We start from the raw sequence: 10011 nt of genomic DNA, 5'->3' as shown, positions 1-10011 counted from the left end.
GCTTCCACTAAAGTCAATGGAAGCCATCCGATCCGCAATTGAATTGCGGACAGGCCGCTGATTGCGCGGGAAAGCTGGAGTTTAAGAAAGAAACTCCACTGCGCATGTGTGGCAGCGCTTCTGCACAAATCCGCAGTGAAGATGACAGAAGACCCAGACAGGTAAGCAGCGTTCTCTGCCAGGTTTAGATTCCGCTGCAGGCTCCCACATGCGGAATCCGCTCCGCCCGTGGACATTGGGCGTTAAAATGCATCAGATTTATCAATTTTAAAACCCCTATCAGTTAGTCTAGTTTTACGCCAAAAATTGCACAAAGCCAGTACAATTCACGGCCTTTTAGGCCAAGCCCCTTTTCTTTGTACAAATCGGAAAAATTGCCCGAAAGAGTCTAAAAACACACTATAAAGGTTTCCAAAGTGTGTAAGCCAGTTTCCGGTCACAATTTGCTCCAGTACACAGTGGTTTTTTGAAGCCCCAGTGACTCCCAAGCATCCCCTCGGCAACAGGCTCCCCCAGAGAAGCCCCTCCACCTCCCCTTAGCCCCAGGCTTCCCCAGAGAAGCCCCTCAGCCCCAAGCTCTCCTAAAGTAGCTCCTAAACCTCCCCCAGAGAAGCCTCTCCTCCCAGAGAAGCCCCCCAGCCCCAAGCTCTCCCAGCCCCAGGCTCCCCATAGAGGAGCCCCTCAGCCCCAGGCTCCCCATAGAGGAGCCCCTCAGCCCCAGGCTCCCCATAGAGGAGCCCCTCAGCCCCAGGCTCTCCTAAAGTAGCTCCTAAACCTCCCCCAGAGAAGCCCCCCAGCCCCAAGCTCTCCGAGCACCAGGCACCCCACAGAGAAGCCCCTCAGCACCAGGCACCCCACAGAGAAGCCCCTCAGCACCAGGCACCCCACAGAGAAGCCCCTCAGCACCAGGCTCCCCACAGAGAAGCCCCTCAGCACCAGGCTCCCCACAGAGAAGCCCCTCAGCACCAGGCTCCCCACAGAGAAGCCCCTCAGCACCAGGCTCCCCACAGAGAAGCCCCTCCACCTCCCCTTAGCCCCAGACTTCCCCAGAGAAGCCCCTCAGCCCCAGGCTCTCCTAAAGTAGCTCCTAAACCTCCCCCAGAGGAGCCCCTCAGCCCCAGGCTCCCCATAGAGGAGCCCCTCAGCCCCAGGCTCCCCATAGAGGAGCCCCTCAGCCCCAGGCTCTCCTAAAGTAGCTCCTAAACCTCCCCCAGAGAAGCTTCTCCACCTCCCCCCAGAGAAGCCCCCCAGCCCCAAGCTCTCCGAGCACCAGGCTCCCCATAGAGAAGCCCCTCAGCACCAGGCTCCACATAGAGAAGCCCCTCAGCACCAGGCTCCACATAGAGAAGCCCCTCAGCACCAGGCTCTCCATAGAGAAGCCCCTCAGCACCAGGCTCTCCATAGAGAAGCCCCTCAGCACCAGGCTCTCCATAGAGAAGCCCCTCAGCCTCCCCTCGGCACCAAGCTCCCCCAGAGAAGCCCCTCAGCCTCCCCTCACGCACCAGGCTCCCTCAGAAAAGCTGCTCCTGCCTACTCGCCGCAGCCCGCGCTTTCCCTCCACACTCAGCCCTCCTTTTCCTTTCCCAGCGTCGCCGCCTTTTAATTCATCCACTCCATTTTCCCTGTCTTGATGTTATTTCCCCCAGCAGGAACCAGTCTCGAGTTTCTCCCCCTCCCCAGTGTGTCTCAGCTCATTTCCCTGTCTCCCCGGTCTATCCCTTCCCCTGGGCGCTCCACGACTCCGCCTTTGCTGAGTGCAGCCGACGACTCAGCCCAGCCTCTTCTTATATGGCCGAGACTGACGGCAGCAGTTTGGAGGCTGGTCTGAGGGAAGGGAAGCCCACCTTACATTGTTACTATCCCCTGCCTGGAATGTGATGTCTGAGCCCTGCACTGCAGGGAAGGGAAGAGAAGAGAAGGGGGAGACAGAGGATCTGAGCAAAGGAAATCGCAGGGACTTTACACTCTATGGGTTGGGATTGCTGATCGCTCCATGGCGAGGTAAGGAAGAGGGATCTCCATGGGCTTTCTGCCTTGTACCTGATCACATGTGGATCCCCCCGTGTAAGTTTACGTGTAGATCGCTAACTTTACTCTTTGTGCTGTCACGGCCGGCTGGCTCCTTCTTTGTAGACCTGCTTCCAACTACTGCTTCTAGTTGCTGCATAGACCGGATCGAGCCGCAGTGGCAGGGATCACTTTCTCCGGCATTATTAATGGAGAAGCCTTTGTGGTTGGTGTGAAGGAATGTGATGGAGCCCTTGCAGAGGTTAGAAGGGGGAGAATGACTGCAGTAACCTCATCTGCAGTGGGGGAGATCAGGTGGCTGCTAACAGCTGCCTGCACTAATAGCCCTCCAGCAAGGCTCATTGTGGATGGAGGAATTTAAGGCATTTGATGTATAATATGTAACCAGGCCATTCCATTTAACCATTAATCAATTAACTGCTGCTGGGACTTTGCAGCCTGCGACTGGCTCACAAGGAGTTAATCCACTAGAATAGGCCTGGTTAACATTAAAAGGCCATTATGAATTCCTTATGCTGCTTTGGCACCCTAGAAGACTGAAGCTGGTATGTAAGATTATAAAGTCACTTCCTTTTTTATTGTTTTGTTTTTCTCTAATTGTGTATTTTTAAAGTGGGGTCCTAAGCGCCTGGATGGAAGCGAAGCGTAGGGTGTCTATATGTTGGCTGGTTAGATTACAGTTGCCGCAATTATGTCCTACTTAGATTTGTATGCGCTTGCCTGAATCATCAGTCTGCAATGTGATTCACTGCTCACCGCCTGCAGGGGAGCCTGGAAGTAAAGTTCAAGAATGAAGGTGTGCACCAAGACATTATCCTCCATGGCTAATCCTTTGTAAAACAAGGAGGCACGCTCAACTGTTTCCATTATTTCCTTATTTTTTTTTCATTTTTTTCCCCCCCCATGGATCTGTAGTTATGGATGCTTATAGATAACTTTTCTTCTTTATGCACAGATATACGTGCAGTGAAACTTTTTTTTTTTCACCCTTGTGTAAAAGGAGTTAAAAAAAAATGCTCCAACCAGAAACTGCATCAAGGTGACTTTCCAGTATACGCCTGCAGTAAGCTTCAGCAGAAATATGATTACAAGTTACTAGTAATGGGTAGGCATCGAGTGGATCTGTTTCCAGGGAAGAATGGTCATCCTATGAATATTCAAATAGCATTCAAATAATTATTGATGCTTTCAAGTGTCATTTGGATATTAATCCTGCGCAGCAGCCTTAATCTCCTCAGTAGTGTAATGCTTGTAGGAGTTCTGTCAGATTGCATGTGGAGCATTTCATCTGCAGGCCGAAGATAATAGGATCCAATGCTGGTGCAGAGAAAATGTGATGTACAGATGTAGCAGCCGTTAACATGACTTGGTGCATCGGGACAACTCGCCTAAACTGCAGTGCTTTAGAGCATCGGAACGCGTTAAATGGCAAGTCGGCTCTTGCTACATCTAGATTGTGAATTGGAGTGCCTTAATTACATGGAAAGAACATATTAAAGGGAACCTGTCACCACCAAGAGCACCATAGACTAAGTTATAGTGCCCATAGGCCAGAGGTCCGGGCATGTAGTTTTTATACCCAACTCACGATTCCTGTGCTGTCACCCATGGAAGTGGGCACCAGCAGACCCAGCTGTGCATGCTCACTCCCATAGACTACAGGGCAGTAGTTAAACATTGTTGTGTTGTACTTTGATTTTGTATATATATTTATTTTGGTTAAAATAAGTCAACTGTAAACATCGAGTTTCTAATTGTCTTTCTGGGAAAGCTGGCTAACGCCCAATGTGGTCCTCATTACAATGTGGTCCTTTCCCTCCCTTCGCCGGCAGCTCCCATGGGAGCCGCCAGTTGATCGCAACCAAAAGATAGGCAAATGCCTATCTTTCCCAGCTGTGTCAAAACATCGGCCTGCGTATTTGGCCGCCGATGTCCTATCTTCGCTGGCCGGACATTTTTACGTGGCTAATAATCTGCCATGTGGATGAATGCATTGGAATCCAATTCTTCACATCGTCACTATTTATTTATTTTTATCGTGGTTAAATTAGCCACGTAAAAGCGCTTGTGTAAATAAGGCCGAAACTTTAGCACATTCAGTCCATCGTTGGTCTGTACACTACTGAACAATTGCCTTTGCATTAACCGAGCGTCGAACGACGATTATTTTTATGCCCGTGTAATATGAATGATGAACAATAAGTGAATGAATTATCGCTTATTGTTTAATCGTTGGCCGTGAATAATAGAATATTTTTGCACAATTCAACAATTGCTGAAATGATCATCATTCCGTGTAAAAAGGGCCCTTAGAGTCTTATCATTTATCAAAACACAAGTGGCTGTCAGAGTACTATTTTAATCCATTGGTCTAAGAATAATAATACAGTGGGACTTTGGGTTAAGAGTTTAATTTGTTCCATGGCGGAGCTCTTCACCGAAAACACTCGTAAGTCAAATCAATTTTCCCCATTGAAATGAATAGAAAAGCCATTAATCCGTTCCGGATCGCGAAAGCTCTCCCACTGATTTCAATGGGGATGGCGTCGCCCCATTGAAAGCAATAGGACGCCGGCACCCCTGCAGTGATTTTCGGGGAAGGGCTTTAAATATAAGCCCTTCCCTGAAAATCACCCCTAGCTGTAGTAAAAAAAAAAGCCTCTGAAGCTTTTCAGCAGGCGGGAATTAAAAATGCAGGGAGAACAAGTGGTGGCTAGACATACCTGAGCCCAGGCTGCAGCGGACAGGTGAGTGTATATATTTTTTACTACAGCTAGGGATGATTTTCAGGGAAGGGTTTTTATATATAAAGCACTTCCCCGAAAACCACTGCAGGGGTTGCCGGCAGGCCATTGCTTTCAATGGGGCCACCGGCAGCAGTGGCGTCCCCATTGAGAGCAAGGCTTGTAACCCAAGTTTTGCTCTTAAATCAAAGCGAAAATTCGGGAGAGAGCCTGCTCTCAAGTCAAAAAGCTTGTAAGCTGAGGCACTCTTAACCCAAGGTATCACTGTAATAATAATATTTAGAATCTTTTAATACCATTCTTAGGTTTTTGAATTGTTTCAGTAGAGTCAGGAATTCCAGCGTGCACCACTTCCTGTGTCCATTTCCTATTAACAGGAATCCGTCTTGCACTCTGTGCTGGCCCCTAGGGAGAGACCTGTCCATCTAGGTGAGGAAGGCCTGGCTACTTTTTAAACAGTTTTCTCTGAAACCTCTCAACTCTTTTCTGTGTTCCTGTCTGCAGGTCATTCTGCACACTACAAATGGAATTGCGCTCAAACATCCCAACTGATTGTTTACATGCCCAGACTCTTCCACCGCTACTAATATTACTTAAATCTATTTGTCAAAAACTAGTGGACAAGCTTTTACAGATTCGGATTGAACAATTTGTGATGACAATTTTTAGAATAGATCTGCAGTAAATGTCAGTCTTGCTTGGCAACCGAAGATGTTCATGAGCTGGTTACATCCGGTAACATTTGCTTCATTTGTACTAAGAATTGCACTATTTCAGTGCAGCTTTTGTGATGATTGACTCATTACACCACTCAAAAAAAACCCCAAAACTAAGGGAACACTTAAAAATCACACTTTGGATTTCAATGAATGAAAGCGTGAACCTGCTTATCTGTAGAAAACACAGGGCACCAATGGTGTACCTGCCAGTGGTGAGCTTGACCATTCTGCTGTTTTCTGGCCAAGTTCCACGGTGCTAGGCTGTGACTACGGGTCCCACTACAGAACCTCAGGGTACTGTTGTATCTTGACACCACCAGAAGCTGGGGGTGTGACAGCTGTCACCAGGAGTTAATGCCCCTGTCACGCCCTTAGCTGCGGATTGGCTGACAAGATACAGCAGTAAGGGCCAGAGGAGTGAGCAGGACACTGTGTATCCTGACACCAAGTGACTGGGTTGCGAGGCGGACGGGGACACTGAGCGTCTGCCAGAAAGAACACATTGTATAGCAGAAAGAATATGGCAGCATTCCAGGTGCAATTTCCAGTGTGAATTTCAATCCACCCAAGTCACAAAACAATGACGTTTCGACACAATCTGTCTTTTTCAAAAAGTCACGCTGCTAAATTCCCTCCCACCTATCTTCTCACACAGGAGCCCATGCAGCGGCCAACGTATTCCGGCCCAAAAGATAGTTCCAGGACTATCTTTTGGTCCTGACGTAAAAACGCCCGGCGCTATATTGGCTGGGTGCTTTTACGTCAAGGGAATACGGCCATGTGATCTGATGCATTGGAATACAATGCATCAGATCACAGCGTATATCGGCCGACTGTAAAAACGGCGGGCCGATATACGCTTGTGGGAAAGAGGCCTTGGAAGTAGTCGACAAAAGCTATTTCTTTCTCATTAACAAATGTTTATTTTGTTTTAAAGTAGTACAACATAGCATAGTTACCATTTCACATTTACCACATCATTAACTGTTAAAAAGAAAACAAACTGCTTAAAAATGTTGCAATTGCTTTTGTTTTGTTTTCCCATTTTTACCTTTTTAAATTGGAGAAAAAAAAATTATGAATTTTTGAAAAAGAATGAACAAAAAATCTCTCGTACTGAAAGGCCTCCTGCCCACAGATGGAGCAGGATACGCCCGCGGTTTTATGCCGTGGGAATCCCACGGGGGTAAACAAAAAAAAAAAGTCCCCGCCGGTGATCACAAAAAAAATGCACTTTTTCCGCGGTCTCCATTAATGGAGACCTCCTGCTGCGGTAAAATGGAAAATGGCGCAATTCTTTTTCCCGCAGCGCAATTCTGCAGCGGAATTACGCATGTGAGGACTGAGCCATTAGGTTCAATAGCACCTAATAGCTGCGTTGTTTCGCAGAAGGATTTGCACCTCTTCTGTGTTTTAGACCCAATCTTGGTTTTGATTTACAATACTGTTGTGTGAATGAGGCCGAGGGCTGTATGAGGGAACACTGTAGTCTGGATCCCGCATGGATGCTACTCTTTGGCAGTATGTGCAGAGAAACCAGATGATTGATTCTGGATGTCCTTGGCTGCAGCGCTTTGTCAATCTGCAATACAAGTAATATGCATTGGCCCCCTACTGCATGAACTATGCAGCACCATTCATGCCCACGATTCACTTAGGCTCATATGAGTGTATCTGCGTGCCACCCATCGCCCTGTACTAACTTGGCATGTGTGCATGTAATACGTCCCCAGATGGAACATGCTGCGATTTGCCTTACACGCGTAATTTACGTCAGTCGTGTGAATGGCAACATGGCCGCCTATGGCAGATTAGTACAGCGTATTAGGTGCGCAAAACTTTCTTAGGACGTTTTTCATGTCCTAAAATGTGGTGTTTAAAGTCAGAATTTTGCATGAGTACCATTTACTAAACAGAAGGGTGCGTTTTGTGAGAGATTAAGAAACCAGAATGGTGGGTTGTTGACGTTATAACATTTCTGTTTACAAGTGTTAAAGCGCCTCTCCCTCTCTAATGGCCCTTTTACACGGGCCGACAGTCAGGCAAACGACCGCACGAGCGCTAATGTCACCACTAAGGCCATTGGCGCTCATGCAGAGTGTTCACACTGAAAGACTTCACCGCTGGATTGTGGGCTTCTCGCTCAGTGCGTCCTCTTCTACATGATAGTGCCTAGTGGAGAGCGTTTACGCAGAACGACAAGTCCGCTGAATGAAAAGTCCACTTACAAACCTGTGAGCGATTTCTGTGCATTTACACTGCACGATAATCACTCAAATTGGTTCGTTTGGATGACTTTTGAGTGAGAATCGTCCCGTGTAAATGACCTGTAACTGTGTACAGTATTTACATATGTTTCATTCACACAATTATGGGAGAGCAGATAAGTACCGGTATGTAGTATGTGTATGTGGGATGGGGATCTGTAAAGAAAAAAAAAAAACCTTGCCTTTAAGCATCCCAGAAGCTCCTACAGTAATCATGTTCTGTCCATCATTCGCCTGACCTCTACAGCCAAACACTGGCCTTGGTGGTCATGTTTTCAGAACAGCAGCATGGAGGACATTATACAGCAACACTGAAGTTGTGCTATAGGGAGATATACGGAACAAGAATTTTCTTCTCTATATTCTTTGTATGGGAGATAACAAAGCAACTAGCCTCCGCCTCCTCTGAATCAGAGCTCGGGAACCTACAGAAGGGGAAAACTGTTAAAAGTGCAGATTACAGGTGGTGTTACTCCTCGTGTACAAACACACAACAGCTCACTGTAAAAAGTCAGCTGAAAGTTTTTAGTTACGTTTTAAAGAAGTTTTCCAATTTGATTAATTTTTTTTTTTAAGGGCCACACTGCCGAAAACTTTTTTTTTTTCATCCCTGGCTCCTTGCCTGATTGCTTGTCACACTCTGGAGTTCTCCTCTGTGCATTGCAGCCACATCTGTGCAGTCCCCAGTCTGATGCTTATTAGGCACCATCTTGAAAGTGAGATAGATAGCTAGATTTTTTTTCTTTTACTTTCAGGGCTTGGTCAGACGAGTGTGTGTTTTGCGCTCGCATAATGCGTGCTTCTAAGAGAACCAATGGGTTCCTATAGAAGCGTTCATATACACGGAATTTGAAGTGCAAAACAGCGCACACCTAAAAAAGATAGGACATAGGTGCAGGTTGTGCTGGAGTTTCCACTGACTCCTATGGGAGTAGGAGTTAATGGAAGCAGGGCATTGAAAAGGTGCTTCTGGCCAGGAGAGATGATGCAGAACCGAGCCGAGTAGAAGATGCGCCGGTGCCCCGACAGCACTGGTGTGTGTGTGTGTGTGTATATATATATATATATATATATATATATATATTAAAAATATTTAATTTTTTTTTCTTCAGCAGCCAGGGCTTACCGGTATATTTCAAGCCCTTCCTTGAAAATCCCTGCGGGGATTGCCTTCATCCCATTGCTTTCAATGGGACAGCAGCAGGACAGGCCTCATTGAAAGCAATGGGGTAGCATCGCAGTCCTCTGCCACAACTGTGACAGCTGTGGCAGAGGATTCTTTCGTCCCCGCTGCAGTCCCATCATCACTGAACACTGTGGCAGTGGTGTCACATTGTTCAGTGATGAGGGTACCTTAGTGGAGCAGCTGCTCCAGTGAACGGGCAAAGTTTCATGCACTGTGCATATGAAACTTTGCCTGTTCACACGTTTTCTGCTTATGCGAGGAGCACATTTTTTTTTTTTTTTCTGCGCACATGCTCGTCTGACCATGGCCTCAAAGATATTTCATGGTGTACGAGTACAGTACTAGCTAGCGGCTGTACTATCTGTCTGCTGGGGAACAGTTTAAATATCATTATCATCTAGATTCCACTAAATAAGATACAGGGCATAAGTCAAAAGCATGATCTCTGATCGCCTCTATTACAACTGTATGACAGGAGCTGTGTGATCATCATCAGTAACAGTGACAGAAGTGCCCGTAGGTAGTTTCTGTGATTAGGATTCAGGCAATATCATCACTTGGACCGTGAAAATGACATGTTTCAAACCACAAACTCAAGTAGATCTGAGCTGGTCAGAATTGAGATCACATGACCATCTGAGGGAAAAGAGGCCAGGAGTTTCAGAAAGGAATAACTTGCCTTGGCTTCACACAACCGAGTCAGATTTTGCATGCGGGATTCCGTGGCGGGTTCCGGCTGTGAAGCTGGCTGTTGACCCTGCATACCTGGGATTTCTGCATTGTGTATGACCATGGTGGCTCACTGTCGGTCATGTGCAGTACAGATTTTCTATCTTTTTTTTTTCCCCCCATGTTCGTACTTCCCGCTGTCGCTCAGCAATGATGCGGGTACCCGTGGCCCATATGCAAAGTCAATTGCGTGTGAGCTGCGGTTTGGGATATTGAGGTAAATGGAGGAGTCCAAAGCAAAATAAGGATACTGCTTTTTTTTTTTTTTTTTTCCCCCTTCCACTCACAGAATACACAATTCGTATTCACAAGAGTGAGCAGAAAAACGGAAGTGCATG

At 46.9% G+C, this 10011-nt stretch overlaps 1 protein-coding gene across 2 annotated transcripts in view; it reads left to right on the top strand.

Annotated features, from left to right (window-relative positions):
- The first annotated feature begins 1779 nt into the window (after window positions 1-1779).
- The window catches only part of LUZP1 (leucine zipper protein 1), an 84502-nt gene continuing 76270 nt past the window's right edge, over window positions 1780-10011 (top strand). Inside the window, exon 1 of one of the 2 annotated variants that reach the window (XM_066575067.1) lies at window positions 1780-2001. The gene's annotated coding sequence lies outside the window, so the exon portion shown is untranslated. Of the gene's footprint in view, window positions 2065-10011 lie in introns of both variants that reach the window. The other variant, XM_066575068.1, reaches the window with a different exon arrangement.

This window comes from Eleutherodactylus coqui, chromosome 1, assembly GCF_035609145.1.
Source record: "Eleutherodactylus coqui strain aEleCoq1 chromosome 1, aEleCoq1.hap1, whole genome shotgun sequence".
NCBI classification, from domain to species: Eukaryota; Metazoa; Chordata; class Amphibia; order Anura; family Eleutherodactylidae; genus Eleutherodactylus; species Eleutherodactylus coqui.
The sequence above is the reverse complement of the archived record's forward strand: the minus strand, read 5'-3'. Positions and strand labels throughout refer to the sequence as shown.